General features: G+C 52.0%; 1 protein-coding gene and 1 long non-coding RNA gene across 2 annotated transcripts in view; one reads left to right on the forward strand and one right to left on the reverse strand.

Moving 5' to 3' along the window:
• LOC114082774 (E3 ubiquitin-protein ligase rififylin) overlaps positions 1-16899 on the reverse strand; it is a 786130-nt gene that overhangs the window by 406327 nt on the left and 362904 nt on the right. The gene's annotated exons all lie outside the window — the stretch shown is intronic.
• On the forward strand, positions 136-1390 carry LOC139703712 (uncharacterized). The gene is made up of 3 exons (XR_011705813.1): positions 136-208; positions 812-939; positions 1318-1390. It is a non-coding gene; the product is annotated as an uncharacterized lncRNA (long non-coding RNA).

Consider the following 16899-nt stretch of genomic DNA (forward strand, 5'->3'; position numbering starts at 1 on the left):
GAGGAGCCCCCAGTCTGATGGAAGAGGAAGCCCTTTTCTACAGAGGTCTCCAGTCTGCAGGGGGAGATAAAGCCCTGCCCATGGGGAACACCCAATCCCCTGCGGGGACCTGACCACACCCAGAGGAAGTGACATGGTGCATCCAGAGAAAAACACAAACATGTGCACCGAGATCCCTGCACGCAGGCGCACCGCCACAGAGCAGAGGGTGAGAGCAGATGTGGAAGGCCCGGGTTGATTCTGAAAGGGACCAGGGGCTGTGGTGTAGAGCGCATTGAGGGGGCATTAGCAAGGGCCCACCAGATGGCTGGGATGAGGATTAGGGGTGGGATGGATTTATCCTGGCTGAGAGATGGAGCCCTGGAGGGGCCTGGTGGAGAGGAGGAGGGGCGTGGGGAGGGGGCAGAGGTGACCCTCTACAGGCCTGGAGGGGGATCCACTACTGCCCAGGACTGAGAGAGGCCCAGAGAGGCTCCCAGCCCTTCTCAGCTCCCAGGGAGAAGGAGGTACCCACAAGGAAGGACCCATCTTTTCTGTGAGACTATGTGCCCAGTCAGAAGTCTAATCATGACCCCATCTGCAGAGTGGCTTCCAGCAGGGGAATGGGGGACCCTACAGCCCCTCCAGGTGCTGAGCAGGGCAGGCGTGCAGAGCCGCCTTCCCTGGATCCCAGCTCGGGCAGGGTGAGGCAGGCCCTGGTGTCGGGGTCCCACCCTGCCTCTTTGAGCCTCACTGTGGGGCTAGATTGGCCCTCCCCCCACACACACACACCTGCAATTCTAGAACGACTTTCTTTCTCCTCCATTACAAGTGTTTCCAATCGTTGTTGGATGGCTGCTCCCAGGGACTTCTCCCACAAGGAGGGAGCCTGCCAACCAGGAGGAATTCTGGGAGAAAAGGAAACGCCCGCGGGTCCTGGGAGCCCCGTCTGCAGTGGAGGTGAGCAGCGCGCTCCTGTCCTGAAAGGGTGACTCCACCTGAGAGCCGCTCCCCCCAGAGCAGAGAGGAAGGGAGGAAGGGAGGGAGCCTTGGAGGTTCAAGATGGTGGGAGGCGGCAAGAAAGGATCCCTCCTCCCTCCCCTTCTCCACCGCTCCTTATTATTTACCAGCCGCCTCCACCTTGGCACGCACTCCACCCTCCTAGAGGCAGAGGGAGCTGAGCCCACCCCTGGTGGGATGCAATTCATCAGTGCTGACAGGAAGCTGGGACAGTGTCCCCAGGCTGTCTCCCTACGCCCTGCCCACACAGCACACTCACACTCACACCTGCACACCAGGTAGGGGTCCTCTTTCTGAAGTGTGTCCCCAATCCCCCAGGCTCAGCTCCAGATTCATCCCCATGGAGACCTCACCACCAAGGGAGTGGGGGCTGGACTGAGTAGCCCACGGGGCGGAAGTGCCTCCCTGGGGACAGAGGAGAGCAGGGAAAGGAAAGAACATTCCAGCAGGGTGGCTTCCCTGGGAACTCTCCAGTGACCCTCCACCCCAGAAAACTCCACTCCAGGGAGACACAACAAAGCACCTGTGGCCTTAAGTGGCCCAGGGGCAGGCTTTGTCAGAAGATGAGAAAACGCTCTGCTGCAAGAGGAGCACATTGCACGCGCACTCCTGGCACGTGCGCTCCTGGCACACGCACTCCTGGCACGCGCACTCCTCGCACGCATGCAGAAAGTATCACAAATGCTAACTCTCAGAGCACCCTCTTCGCTCCCCACCAGACTCTCACGCAAGTGCGTGCGCACACTCCACGCATGCGCACATGCACATGGGCAGACGGAGCCCCACAGCTCCAGTGCAGTAATAAACAGGCTGCTCATACCTGACTATATGATCAGTGCAGAAAAGATAATAGGTAAGCACAAGTCACAGGGTGGCAGCCAGCATTGCAAGTAAAGGAGGGTGTGGCCCCGATGGAGAGGGACTGGAGCCAAGCCAGGCAGCCCTCTGAGCTGTACTATAACCAAGGAGGGTTATAGTCTCTGCAAGGAGGGGCTGTGCATAAATAACCTTGAGGGGTCCTTGTGTGTATAGGAGCTCGTCAGAGAAAGGGTGGCCAGGAGCATGTCTACCCTATACTTACAGCAATAAGCAAATAGTCCTGCAGCTTTAGAAGAACGTCCATTACCATGCAAGCCATCACTGAGTTAATTACAAAGATTCTTATCTGTTCATTAACTCTGACTAGAGAGCCCTCTATTCGGAAGCACTTTTCAGTTAAAGGGACTATGTGATTAACTCTAATGAAATGATTTATTTGGGGCTGGTGCCTGGTGAGGTGGAACCTGGAGACGGAATCCCTCACTCAGGGGAACCCCTGGTTCTCTGGGAGGATATTCTCTGCATGACAGCCAAGAAGTCTTCTGGGAGGAGAGGGACCAAGATCCTGTAGATGGAGAGCCCTACCAGAGGTGGCCGGAAGGAAAAGACAGCTGGGGGACTCAAGCTCACTCTGGTCGGGCCACAGAAGAAACTAAACTGATTTCTCCCTGAACTTGGGCTCCTGGTCCGGGAAATCCTTACCTACCTTCTAGAATTCTTGCAAGGATTAAATGAGTCACCACACATGAAAAACAGAAAATGGCCAGCCCCCAGCTCCCCCCAGCAAATATGAGCTAGTCGTCTATCATTTTCTAAAGAAAGATGAATTTGCTAAAGTTGCATGGCCTAGAGGTCTGATCCGACCCTGCCATCTGCTACTCCAATTACTGTTGCTTGTTTGGGTTTGAGGTTTAGGGGCAGGACTTCCATCTTGAGCTGAGTCATTTCTCAGGGGCACTTCAACGATTTTGTGAAGACGTTGAAAATCCCCAAAAGAAAGATACTGATGATTTGTTGGGTCAGGGCAGGAAGAGCTGGAACGATTTGTTTGACATCTCAAAAGAGGGCTGATGGTGAGCTGGTGGCAGGGAGAGAGACCTTTAAAACCTTCTTCAAGAGACCCTTCCTGATGGTGCCTAGTCCCTGGAATTACCCTAAAGTGAGGTGCCTGAACTGAATCTTTTGTGCATGGGAGTGGACACCCATTGGTCCAGGTGGCAGGGAAGCATTGCTTAGGGAGTGTAGGCCCCTAGACTCTGTTCACAGGGTCAGGCCCTCCCCCAAGTGTGGGGGTAGCAGGTCTGAACCTGGTTCCTTCTCCTTGTTCCTCAGCTGCTCCCTATCCTAGAACATTCTTCTCCAAGAGCTGTCAGGCACCAGACCTTCCTTCAAGACCACCAGGGAGCCACACTCAGCCCCTCCCCCTCCTCAGCCTGGCACAGAGCCCCAAGAGTCACTGTGAGCCTCAGCGTCCAGCTAGGTGAAGATGTCTATCTGCAGTGCTGAGATAAGGCCCAGGCCAGCGGTAGGGGCCTATCTCCTGCTGGCCTCTCTCTGGGCTGTGTCCACAGGCTGGTGAGGACACAACCAGCTGGACAGCTGCCACCTCTCCCACTCCATCCTTCCGTTCCTCTCCTCCTCCAGGACCTGCATCTCAATGCCCCCAGGCAGGGCCGTCATTGGGTCAGAGACTTCCAGGTACACCAGCCTGACGCCTTCCAGAGGAAGAGGTCTCTGCCATTGAGTGAGAGAAGAGGAGCTGGGGACCTCCGGGGGCTGCCAGGTGGGGGGTCCCTTTCCAAAGCAGTATATGACCAGGGAGAGAGAGCCTCATCTACAATTGCCCTCTTCCTTGGGACTTTGTCTCTTCTGGTGGACTATGTCCTTGACCCTGCAGTGTCCAGGGAGATGCACCAACTATGGCCCTGGGTCCCCAAAGCACATCCAGGAAGCTGTCTCCTACTTGTCCCCTCCCAGACCCAGATAAGGCCATTGGCCCCTGAGTCAGTTTTGCACAGGACCAGGGGACAAGTGGGAAGAGCCAGAGATCTGAGCTCTGCCCAGCTCTGCTCCCCTGAGCACCCCCCACTGAGCCCTCTACCAGAGACAGCAGCCCTCCATTCTAGCACCTTCCATCCCTCCAGCTGGCTTCAGGGTCCTCAAGGAACCTGCCAGCCCCTGAGACCTCCTATTTAGCTAACGTTCTATGTCACTCTCGCTGGGATGAAGCCTTCACGGGAGCAGGGACCTTGCTTTATTTAGCACTGTATCCCCCACACGCCAGAAGGAACTTCATATGTGTGTTTGCCTGAGATCCACGCTGAGCTGTTAGGGTGCGGGAGCAGGGCCAGAGGCCCCACCCTCTTCCATTTACAGGGAAGGGGGTGGTGGAGTGCACCCTCAGGGGCATCGTCCTCTCAGGGTGGAGGGGCAACCCAACATAGCAAGCTCCTGGGGCCCAGACCACTCCCCACCTTTTGGCCCTGAGTCTGAGGAAGCCGGAGGCAGTCCCCAGCTCAGGAGGGCCCACTGCCAGCAAGGGCTCAGGACCAAGGCTGGGGGCAGGGGAAGGACCCCTGACGTGGGAGACTCCCAGGTAGGGACTCCACTGCTGTCAGAGGCACTGGAAGGGAGGCCTGGCTGAGGGGAAGTAGCCCGGGATCCACGATCCGAATTGGAGCCTCAGAACAGGGCTCTCACTAGAAGCCTGTGGAAGGGCTTCAGATGCCCACAGACTCCCAAAATGGCATCTAAAGGGAGAGTGAGTGTGCCCAATTTCACATCAGGTTTTCTGCATTTCATTCCCTTCTCAAAGTGGCCTGGCTCTACAAAGGCCAGGAACTTGAGAAAGGGCATGGGGGAGTGTGCACTTCTCACCCACTCCTGTACCCCCAGGGCCCCACTAGGAGCCTCCCCATGTCACACCTGAAGGGGACTCCTTTTTTTTTTTTTTTTTTTTTGGTACCAGGGATTGAACTCAGGGGCACTCAACCACTGAGCCACATCCCCAGCTCTATTTTGTATTTTATTTAGAGACAGGGTCTCACTGAGTTGCTCATCACCTCACTGTTGCTGAGACTGGCTTTGAACTCGCAATCCTCCTGCCTCAGCCTCCAGGGCTGCTCATGATTCCAGCCATGCACCAACCACCTCACCCAGCCAGGGACTCCTATTAACAGTAAACAAGGCCACCACTCATCTCAGAAGGAGTAGAAGTAACACCACAACAAACCCAAATAAAATCTCTAGCCCCAACTAGCCCATAACACAGCCCCAGACAAAAATGGCTGTGAACGGGAGCAGGATGATTGTATTTGAAAGATGGTGCTTCCTGTCCTTCTGCTAGAATCAAATGAATGAACGGAGGCTCTATTGTCCTCCTGGGAGCCCATGAGGAGCTCCTGCAGGCTAACAGCTGTGTCCAGCTAACAGCTGTGTCTCCCGCCCACCATCACCTACTGTCACCCGGCAGGCAGGGGGGACAGCTGAGCACACAGAGCAGGTTAGAAGAACACCTGCCCCAATGGCTCAGGTCCCACCTGCTACTGCACCTCTGTCCTGGAAAAAGAGGCTGCACCTTCTCACCTGGACAGCTTCCCAGGGGTGGGGGTGGGGAAGGCACAGTTTAGTGGCTGAGTAGATAGGAAAGGCATTATTAAGGTCCCACACTCTCTCTGGGACAACGTACAGAGAACTAATGCTGGCAAGGGGAGGGGATCCAGACACCAGAGAAGACCCAGAGGTGAGAAAGGATCTGGGGAATTGGGAAGCCCCAAGGATTCTTCCACTGAGTTCCACGAAGCAAGCTGGCATGGCAGAGCAATGAGAATTTAGATCTTTCCTTGACCCAAATGTGTGCCAGTGGAGACTTTTAAACTGAGAGTGGTCCAAGCAGATTATCCCAATGGGTTTTAGAAAGATGGTCATGATGCAGGAAGGGGACAGAATGGATGAGAGATGAAGTCACACTGGATGTCTCCTGAATCTGTGAATAAAATGCCTTCCTAAAGGACTCTCTCAAGCTGCTCAAATCCCTCATTTCAATCACTTATTCCTTTATTGAGTTTCCCTATGGCCCAGGCTTCCAAGAGTGTCTGTGCCCCGAGATTGTCATGTCACGTAGTAGGAAGAAAGGACATCGATGTCAAGAGGGCTGGGTTTTAATGTCGGTTCTGCTACTTACTACTGTACTATCAGTATCTCAGTCACCCAGACCATGAAATGGGGCTGAAGTGGACTTTTTCCCCAAGGTCATCATGGAGATCAGTGATCTTCTCCATATTGCTTAAGCCCCATAGTAAGTGCTCAGTAAATGGTGAACATTAATTAGTACCATGTCTTTAAAATTACAACACATATGTTTAGTCTGGAATCACCAATCCCTAGCACTGGAAGGAATCCAGTCCAATAGTGAAAGAAACCAAGATCCAGGCTTGTCCAAGGTCCTAGATCCTAGGAGCAGAATTCAAATGCAGGGCTCCTGACCACATCCCATCTTCCATCTTCCCTGCTGCCTCATGAGTCCCAGGCAGACTTGGCTTTGGGCATTTTGGTGACTGATGCCCTTTGTCATGCTGTAAGGTTGTGTGAGGGTAGCAGGTCTGCACCTGGTACCTCCTCTTTGTGCCCACCTGCTTCCTGTCCTGGAGCCTCCCTTCCCAAGAGATGTCAAGCACCAGGTCTGCAGCAACAAAAGCCCTGAGCAGCCCCGGGCAACGGATGGATCTGCGGGGAGCCAAGGGACCACAGTGAGTAAGGGAGACATGCTAAATGTTCACCACTCTCTCCCCTGGGCCCCAGCACGGGGCTGAGGAATGGGCCTGTGCTCTGTCAGCAGCCCTGGTCCGCGATGGATGTGGAACCTGGTAGGATGGTGTCGGCAACACTTGGCGAGATTCATTTTCCCGCTGCTGTGGGAGAAAAATGGTGCCTCTGTGTCATCCATCTGCTCTGCAGCGAAGTGGCAAACAGGCGAGCCTGGCAGAGAGCAGCCCGGAGCCGAGCCCAGCTCTGCAGTCTTCCTGGGGATGGAGAGGCAGCTTTGGAACGTGTTTCTTTGGATGGCCATGGCTGGCAGGCCTCTTGGGGGCACCCACTGGGATGAGACCGTGGTCAGTTACTTGCACCTGCAAGAACCAAAGGTTAGAAAGTCCGATGGGCCATGATTCACATCATATGTCTCCTCACTTCTGATGTGGTCCAAGAAAAAAAATGGCAGCTGGTGATGGAGAAGCTTGGGCTACACCCTGCTGGCCCCTCCACCTGGGGGTGCCTCTCTCCAGGGTGCTGCTGGAATCCTTCTGTGCCAGCCCACAAGTCATTTCTTCCAAGGAGCCTTCCCAGACCCTCCCAGCCTTACCTCCCAGCACCCTTAGTGGTCCCCCTTCCACCAAATTCAGCTTTAGGTAGCTGAATAACTTTAATCCTACCCCTGTCCCCAGGAGTCATATCATATACCTAAACCTCCTTCCTCAGCAGCGCCTCTAAGGAGGTGTCTTCATTCCAATGCAGTCAGGACTGGGCTGGAACATAGGTAAAACCAAACTTCCCCACTCCCCTCCCAAGCCACAGGCCACCCCACAGGAGGCTCTGTCAAATGCTGCTGTCACTGCTTCCAAGAAAGCAATAACTATGGATGCACCTCTATTTCCAATGGAGCCATGTCCTGATAAACCCATTGGAAGTTGAAAATTTTGTAAATTGAAAATTCACCGAATCCACCGAAGCTACCCAACGCCACAGCTTAGCAACACCGTCCATTATATAGCGTGTCCCCCTCATGATCACACAGTGGCCTGGGGGCCCCCGCTTGCTATTCTGCTCAGCATCTTGACTGTGCATCTGACTGCCCATCTCCAGCCCGGGAAAAGACCAAAATTCAAAATTCAGAGTACAGTTCCTGCTGAATGTCTATTGCTTTCACACCATCATGAAATGGAAAAGTTGTAGGTTGAACCACCCGAAGGTGGTAGACCGTCCATAGATACCTCAAGCCAGTCTTGACTTATCCAAGGTTCCAATTACTATACACTTAGCTTAAAGTTCCTACGTGGATGTCTTTCATACATGATTCTGGAATTGGGCGGGCCTCGGAATCAGAACAGGTTCAAAGAACTCCAGGGTGGCAATGTGTTCAGGCAGTGTTTATGGAGAGAAAACAGAAGTGACAATAGAGACCGTAGTGACATAGAGAGCTTAATTGGCTTGGCATTGGTATTATTCGGATCAGTTGGCCACCTACCATTGACTACAGCTCAGCTGCTGTAATTAACTGGAACCCAGTGATTTGTTACATGAGTACACTCCTAAGTTCATTAGTCTCATTGAGCATGAGTGACCCCCATATTGGTTTGGTCCATTGAGCCCAATACAGAAGCCTAGTCCAAATCAATGGCCTCCTACAAATTTTATTGACCAGATTCATCTTTCTCCTGGTCCTCCCCATCACTTCCTCCCCTCTCCCACCACCATGTCTTCCTATTATAACCTTTTGAAGTCCTTGTCTACAATTCGTCCCATCTGTTCTCCATGAGCGTCAAAGTGCTTCCGTGCCCTCCATCTTGTCTTCAGGCCTCATTGGCTAAGAAGAGTGTTGCTACTATGATGATCTCCCACTTAACAGATGGGGAAACTGAGGCCAATGCAGAGATGGGTCTTTCCCAGAGCGACAAGAAAATTAAAGCAGGGATGAAGGCGGGCTTCATTCCAAAACTTCAGAAGCCATCATATCCATGGTTTTAAAGTTTCCAGCACCAGTGTATGGGGGGGGGGGTGCTGCCCTCCCCTCCCCTCCCCGGCCTCTCCAGGTGTCCTTGAGGGTGTACACCTCCCGGAAGAGGAGGTGCTCTCCGTCTGTCTCCTCCAACATCAGGCCCCCTCTCGGCGACTCAGACCCTCTGGGGGAGTAGGAGGGACATCTGTGCACACCAGACTTTGCCTTGACCTCTGGTTTGGTTTCTATCTCTTAGCCCCAATCCTTCTGCCTCTCAGTTCACAAGGAGAAGGGTATGTAAGGAGCACTCAGGAGCCCTGGGTTCAAGTTCAATTCCTTCAATGCACCTGCTTAGCCAGAGGCTCCAGAGACCCTACAGGACCCCCTACCCTATGTGACACTAGATGAGCCCCGTCCCTTCCACATCTAACAAGCAGGAAGGAAGCTTCTAGGAGATTTAACTTGAGTGAGTCATGGTCCCCTTCAAGAAGCTGAGGAAAACATCCCCACCATGCACACACCATGTCTTAAAAATTTCTGACTTCTAGAACATTCCACATGCTATTCAGCAGGGGTGGCCGGCCCACTGAGGTTCCCCCCTGAGGGCTCCCCTTAAAGCTCCAGGGAGGCCACCTTCAGAAGCCCTTGTTGGATGGTTCCTAAGAAACTTTCCAGCATCTGCATCTCTGGAGAAGCCAAGCCCAGAACAGTCCCTCCCTGTCCCCTGGTGGCCAGGCCCAGAATAGGCAAGGGGAGGGGGTGTCTCTCCTCTCATCCCTCACCTGGTGGTTAGTGGAGCCAGCAGGCTCTTGCTCACTGAGCCAATCTCCAACGTGGGCCCAACCCCACCCCTTCCTCTGGAGGACAAAATTAAAAGAGATTTGTCCTCCAGCAGTGACAGCTCATCCCTCTTGCACAAGAAGCAACCATTTTCCCTAGGCTGGGAGCTGAGGCTGTCTGCAGGGACTGCTGGAAAGAGCCGGGGCAGAAGCCCCACAGGCACCCCTTGGCAGCCGCTTTGGTCTTCAGCTCCCAGCAGCCCCCAGGCCCTGGCTCCACACCGCCCCGCCCCCAGTCCTCTCCTGTCCCACTTTCAGCCCAGCCACATTTTAAAGGGATTCAATTTAAAACTTCAGAGGCAATCCCTTCCCACATTTTTAAAGTTCACAGCGCCAGCATCAGGCTCATTTGTTCACGCTTTCCTTCAACAAGTAGCTCAATTTGTCGCCTCTTTGCAGAAGCCTCCTGATCCCTCCAAGCTGAATTATAGTGCCCTACTTGGAAGTCTCAGACTGAGCACTTCCTCGGGGCTCCAGGGATCAGAGAGAGGGTGTACTGCAGGCTTCTCTGCAGGGCCGTGAGCTCCCAGAGGGCACAGACCCCTTGGATTCATTTGGGTAAGCCCCCACCCGGACCTGGTAGGCAGCCTGTGCCAAAGATAGCTGACGGTAGCTACAAACCCTGGAGCCACCATGTGTCAAGCACAAAGGGACTGACCGAGATGGATGCATCTAGGAGAGGAGACAGATGCAAAAACAAAAGTGTCACCATAGCCATTGCTGCAACAGGGTAAGCATGCCCACCCCACACTGCCCCATTACTTACCCCACACTGGCCTTACCTTCTCAGTTGGATCATGCTCCCCAGAGCAGACACAGAGTCCCAAGGACACTTGGCCAGACCCCTTGGCCATTACCACCACCATCCAGGTCACGGGGGGCCAGAAGAAAGAGAGAGCTCAGGGCCGGCGTGGCTTTCTTAAGAGGCAAGTGAGGGATTGTGGGAAATTCCCTCTTGGCTGTTCAGAGGAAGGATGGGGAGGAGCTGAGCAAAAGGGAGAAGCACAAAAAACCATTCTCTTGGTCTGGCCCTGACCACTTGCTCACTTTGGCCTCATTGTTGAGAGAGGATTGTCCCCAGTGCTCTAGGAACAGCAAAGTCATTACCAAAAGCAATCAAAGCCTTCAAAACCGAATTTGAACGATCTACTCTGGGAAGCCTTCCCAGCCCCCTTCCCAGACCTTTCCGGGAACTGCAGCAGAAGCCTCCACCAAATCCTCCCTTGCCCACGAGGGCTCCATTCAAGGGTCTCCTAGGAGGAAAAGCACTCAGAGCCAGGCAAAAGGGCTCCCTGCCCAAGTGCCCTAAAAGACCAGCTAGAAACACATCAGGCTTATATAGGCCAAGCGATTCCTGTTAAAACTACTGTGCCCTTGCAGCTCAAAAGCATGGACAAATGGGCGTAGCTGTGCTCCAACTCTTCATTTATTTAAATGGCAGCCATCTGCTGGGACTCAACACATACACACACACTCACCCTAAGGAACACATGGGACCCTCTTGTCACTCAAGATGATTATGCTCAGCACTGTCCTGGTGTAGCCCGGAATCCTAAGCATCTGCTCTCGCGATTAATAATGTTGAGTGTCAGGGGGAAAAGGCTTCCCCCATCTTCTGCTCTAGGTTCTCAAAATAAAAGATGTAGGAGTCCAATATCATGGAGGTTGCTGGAATCTGCTGCCAGTAACATTGGCCCCAGAATATGGAAGCAGAAGTCTTTAGGTAAAAAAGAAGATGAGTTGGGCTGGGATTGTGGCTCAGCGGTAGAGCGCTCACCTAGCATAGGTGGGACCTGGGTTCGATCCTCAGCACCACATAAAAATAAAGGCATTGTGTTGTGTCCATCTACACCTAAAAAAAACGTAAATATTTTTAAAAAAAGAAAGAAGATGAATTCATTAGCTTTCCAAATCTTTGCTCGCTGATAACATGAATGCAAGAAATTCTTGAAAACCAAAGAATCATTTCCAAATAATGCCAACTGTCCCCGTCTGAGCTGTCTCCCTGTTTTAATTGATGATTCTGAAATTACCCACAGGTCATCGAATGATCTGTAGCATTCGTTCCCATGGACGAGGCAGCTGAGGGACATTTTGCAACACTGGCAAGTTGCATCGTCACATGGAATATTTGTACACCTAGATGTAAAAGGCCCAATACCTTCATTACAACAAGAAAGGTCACACAAAAATGCTAGAGTTGTGAGCAATTTTATCATTATAAAAATGTGTAAGACTATTTAAATCGCTTTCAAAAAATAAATTTCAATGATATTTAAATGACTTTATTTAAAATTTTAATATTCATTGTAATGTAATTACATCTTTTCATTTTAATAGATCATTTTGAATTCTTTTTGAAAACATATGAGAGTATAATTTTTCAATTTTATAGTATTACTTGAACTTAAATGTTTAATGAAAATACATTCAAATTTCAGGGACTGCATAAAACTGTATTTTATTCTCAAATCCTTTATATGAGGGATCCAGTACATTAGCCACTATGTACTTACAACTGTTAAGCACTTGAAATGTGGCTAGTTTGTATTGAGATGGGCTGTAAGTATAAAATACACACCAAATTCCAGAGACTTAGCATAAAAAAGTACATAAAATATCTCGTTAATAATTTTTTATACCAACTACCTCCCGAAATAACATTTTCGACATTTTGAATGGAATAAAAAATGTATTAAAATTAATTTCACCTGCCAGGCTTGGTGGCACATGCCTGTAATTCCAGCGGCTCAGGAGGCTGAAGCAGGAGGATCATGAGTTCAAAGTCAGCCTCAGCAACTTAGCGAGGCCCTAAAACAACTCAGTGAGACCCTGAATCCAAATAAACATATAAAAAAGGCTCAGGGGTTAAATGTCTTTGGGTTCAATCCCCAGTGCCTCCCTCCCCAAATTAATTTCACCAGTTTCTTTTTATTTTTTTTAATATGGCAATTAGTCACATCTGTGACTCCTACATTTCCACTGGACAGGGCTACTTTAGCTCATTACTGTCAATACAACACAAATTATATGAGAATCCTTAACTTTAACAATGAAGTTATTGATTTTGCTAGCATAATAGCATGAAAAGTAGATTTTATAGAATAACTATGTAATAATTGAAGCATGACACACTTTTAATTTGTGTGGTTTGTTTCTCACGATTCTGATATCATTAAGGTTTTGTATTTAGGGCGTCATTTCACGAACAATAAAATGCTCTGGTTTTAAAGGCAGTTGGGTGAGTTTGGATCAGTGTGCACGACTATTCCGCAACACCCCAGTCTAGATACAAACACCCCATAACCTCAGACCTCTTGGCAGTTAAAGCCACCTCCCCGAGCTGATTTCCACCCCCATGGACTCATTTGTTCGCTCTTGAACTCCACATAGACAGAGGGTGCATTTGCCCCTCTTTTAGTTCAGGCTTCAAGTCTTCATTTTTCTCTCTCATCTAAATACTCAAAGCCCACCCGCAGAACCCAGGGACATGCACAGTAAAAATTCAATTCAATTGTCTTCCATATTTGCTGCCATGATAGCTTTATATATACTTATCCATTTTGTCATGGTGAAAATATACTTGCCAAAGGCGGACGATAAAACATTTTATTTACCAGTTTGTTCATTGACGGAATGACTTCTAGGTATTTAGACATATGGTATGTGGATCTCTCTCTGCACTCTTGCCCTGGCCCTCGCAGATGGTAGGCGGGCATGGGTGGCTGGGGAGGGCAAGGAAACAGAGCCCAGGGCTGCGGGAGCCTCCGCCTCCAACCCAGAGCCTGGCCCAAGATCTCCCAGAGACAATCCACACCATAGAGGGCAAGGAGGGCTGGATACCAAGGAAGGGAGGGGCAGAGGAAGGGCAGAGGGGTCTGCAGGTCACGGATGAAGGAGACACTACCCATCCAACTGATCACTCCTTACTGAGTACCTAGCATTCACCCACAGTCTACTAAGGTTTGGTTATAACTGGAAATAAATAAATAAAAAGTCATTCCCTCTGGGTTTATGGAGCTCAGAAATTGATAGAAGAGACCAATATTAATCCAATCGTCACATCCACGGGGATAAGAACTACAGGATATATAGCCCAATGTTCTTGAGGGATATTTAAGCCTGTTCTGCCACCAGCTCTGCTGCAGGTGCCCTACAGACTCTTTCTTCCTACTGCCTAGGTCACTGTTTATTTGGCACATGCCCCACCTCTGTGAAGCTGTCCCTGGTATCTCCCATCTGAATTTGCAGCCCCTCCCCCTGTATCCCCACAGTCTTTTTTGAGCACATGCATCACACTGAGTAGGCACCAAGCCTCTGGTGGGGATGGTGAATGAGGAAGGGACAATGTGGTTAGGTCTGCATTGGGGTCCTGGCTCCACTCCCACAAAGCCCCATGGCTCTGTTCAGGTGGGCTATTACCACCTCTGGGTCTCGGTTTCCTGTTCTGCACAATGGGCTTAATGATAGGCACTCCTGGTGGTTTTCGTGAGGATCAGTGGGAGTTCCAGGCACGTGCAGACACCAGTCAGTCCTCACTCACTCCCACCTTGGCTTAGGATGCCCAGGACCCCTGGGAAAAAAGGCATTGGCCACCCTCACCTGGCCTCTGAGCCTGTGCAGTCATGGCTGGTAGGGACCTCAGTGCAGACAGGCAGCTAGATTAGGGAGTGAGAGGAGGCAGGGATTCCATAGGGTCAGCGCCCCGGGGCACCTGGCTGAGGGTAACGAGGTGGATGGTTCCCATCTGCAGTGTGACTAAGGGTAGGGAAGAGGTGGCTGCTCCAGGCAGCTTCCAGGCTTGGATGGGCACTGTGTGGTGGCAGACTGGCCCAGAGCAGCTGGGATCCAGGTGGCACTGCCAGGAATAGCCAAAGATGCTGGACCACTGCCCAGTGCCTCTTCTCAAATCCCATCTTCTCCCCATCCCCAGAGTGGGGCTGCCACACTGCCAACAAGCCTGGCATCCTCTGGCCCCTCCATTTCCAGAGCAGCCTGGGAGCCTGGGACATTGCCCAGCTGGCTATTGGTGGACCGAGGCATCCCTACCTGCGCCCCTACAGAAAAGCCCCTTCTCTAAGCCACCACCAAGCTCTGGACTCTGGATTTGGATTGCAAGCTGTCCAGGAACAAAATTCCCAGACCCAGGGACATCTCGTCTCCTCACTCAGACGGAGAAGGCAGGACGGAATTTTCACCTTGAACCCCATGCTTTATCACCTGCTCTCTCTGTGACCTGGGCTGGTACCTGTCTACCTTCTCATCCAATAGACTCTGAGCTGCCATCTCCCACAACTCTGTACCTGCAAAACCAGACCTCCAAGGGAACACATTTTATATGTGGGCCAATTCTGTTTTGCCTCAGCCAATATGTTGCCGTCTCTGTGCCCCAGTTTATATGAGGCAGCCCTAGGGCAGTTGCTAACAAGGCTCCTGCCCACCCCTGACTGCCCGTCTGCATGGCAGAGACAGAAGGGAAGACCCCTAGCAGGAGCACTGGGGTGAGTGCCAGGCTTTCTGCTTCCCTTAGAGAAAGCCCAGGCTTGATTCTCCCCCCACCCCCATCCATCGTCAGGAGTGTTCGGGAGAGTTCCATGTCTGGAGGAAGTCCAGAGGGCTCCTGTCCTTAAAGATAAGTCCTCAACCAGATGCCAGCTCAGCCAGGAGCAGCCAGGCTCTGCTGGGCCCTCGCCTCTCTCCTGAGCTAATCCTCACCAGCACTGCCAGCTCCTCTTCGCAGCTCAGACCTCCACGCCTTGCCCGGCAGGGCCTCTCCTCCTCCTGTCATCCCTTCCTGCTCCTCCTCTGCTGTACTCTTTTTTTTTCCCCCCAAAATCATTGCATCTAATAGAGATTCACTAAAAGCCTGCTAAGATCCATGGGGACATGGCCCTGCACCGCAGGAATTGTGGTCCCAGGACCAGGTGCTCTGACAGGTGTATAACATGCAAATGAGAGGCTGAGACCTGAAAGGGCTTCACTTACCTAGGTCAGGTGGCCAGCACCGGTCGGGGACCCAGCCCAAGATGATTCCCAGGCTGGGCTCTTTGCTCTCCTAAAGCCACTGCTCGGTGCCCTGCTGACCACCCTGCACATCTCTCCTCCCTTCCCTTGCCTCACCTGCTACTAGAGCCACCCCAAGGAGGCTCCCAGCTCCAGCCTCCACCAAGCCTCCTTCCTCCTCTAGATCTAGCTTCCATTTGCTGCCCCCGTCTCTAGTGGGCTTCGTCCATAAGACTTGGGGTCCCTCCTCAGCCAGGGCAAGAGCACAGGAATCCCTGCCATTCTGCCTGCAGTACTCAGGCCACCAGCAGGTACAACACGGATCTCCACATTGGCCACTCTCCTCAACCTGCTTTTGAGGTCATCGTGCACAGGTGCACAGCATGCGGCACATGCAGGAATGGCCTGTCCCTGGGAGCCTGCAAGCCACACCTGGATAGACGGTGCCTGGCACAGAGGTCCAAGTTCAGGATCTCTCCTGATCTCTCTTCCTCGCTGCCATCCGTGGCTCAACCGAGAATAATACAAGTAACTCTGGCCCATAGGAATGCCACTTGTCCTCAGAGGAACGCAGTGACCGTCATCCCAGCTCATCCGTGGATACTGATGAACTAGCCAGTTTGGGCGTCTGTTTGTCCGTCCACTCCAGCACACCTTATTTGACCGTATGCACGAGATACTCTTTGAATTCTCCTTTGAACAGGTTGTAACATCTCACGGGGTCCCTCAATAATTAATGAATTAAGTACAATCTTTGACACATGTTCATTTTATTTCTGTATGTAAGTCGTGATCGTACTTCTCCAAAAATAAATTAGCCTTTAATACTCCCAAGGTGATGACCATTTTTCTTCTGGAAACTGAGATGGGGGAAGAGCAGGGTCCGGGGCATGGCAACCCCACGGCACAGCTGTGTACAGCAGGGTCCTTCTGGCCCCAGTGCGGCTGCCCTTGGGTAACTGGGCATCCAGGCGTGGCCAAGGGGGCAGAGGACTTCTGGTGGTTTGTCCCAGCAGTTACACAGCTGAGTCTTTGTTGAAAGAAGAGTGGAACGACTTGCAGGTTCCCTCCAGTCTGGGCAGAAAAGGGCCTTCCTCCTCCGATCGTGCCCAGTCTGTGGGTTTCACAGAGGGGCCTCTAGAGGCCAGAAATTGGAAGCTCAGGGAATTCTGCTGGGTTCCTCTGTCAGTCAGCTGCTTTACCTGAGCACCTACTCTGTGCAAAGTGCTGGGAAAGTAAAGGCCAAGCTAAAAGACACCCCCCGCCCCCCCTTCTGATCTTCTTCCCCTTCCCTAGGCCTTCGCCAAGCTGTCAATCATGTCCCAGCTGGCTCTGTTGCAGATGGGGCCTCAAAGATCCTGAGAGGGTTAGTGTCCCTGAAGACCTGGCCAGAAAGCCCACTGTGGGAACCAGGTTCCCGTAGGATAGGACTTCAGGGGAGCTGCCCTGCCTGGGGGACGCTTCCTCACATGGGGCCTTCTTCCCGGGGGCCTCACCCTTTCCATACTCCTCAGTCTTCAGGCCCGA

The sequence above is a fragment of the Marmota flaviventris genome, assembly GCF_047511675.1.
Source record: "Marmota flaviventris isolate mMarFla1 chromosome 17 unlocalized genomic scaffold, mMarFla1.hap1 SUPER_17_unloc_1, whole genome shotgun sequence".
Lineage (NCBI taxonomy): Eukaryota > Metazoa > Chordata > Mammalia > Rodentia > Sciuridae > Marmota > Marmota flaviventris.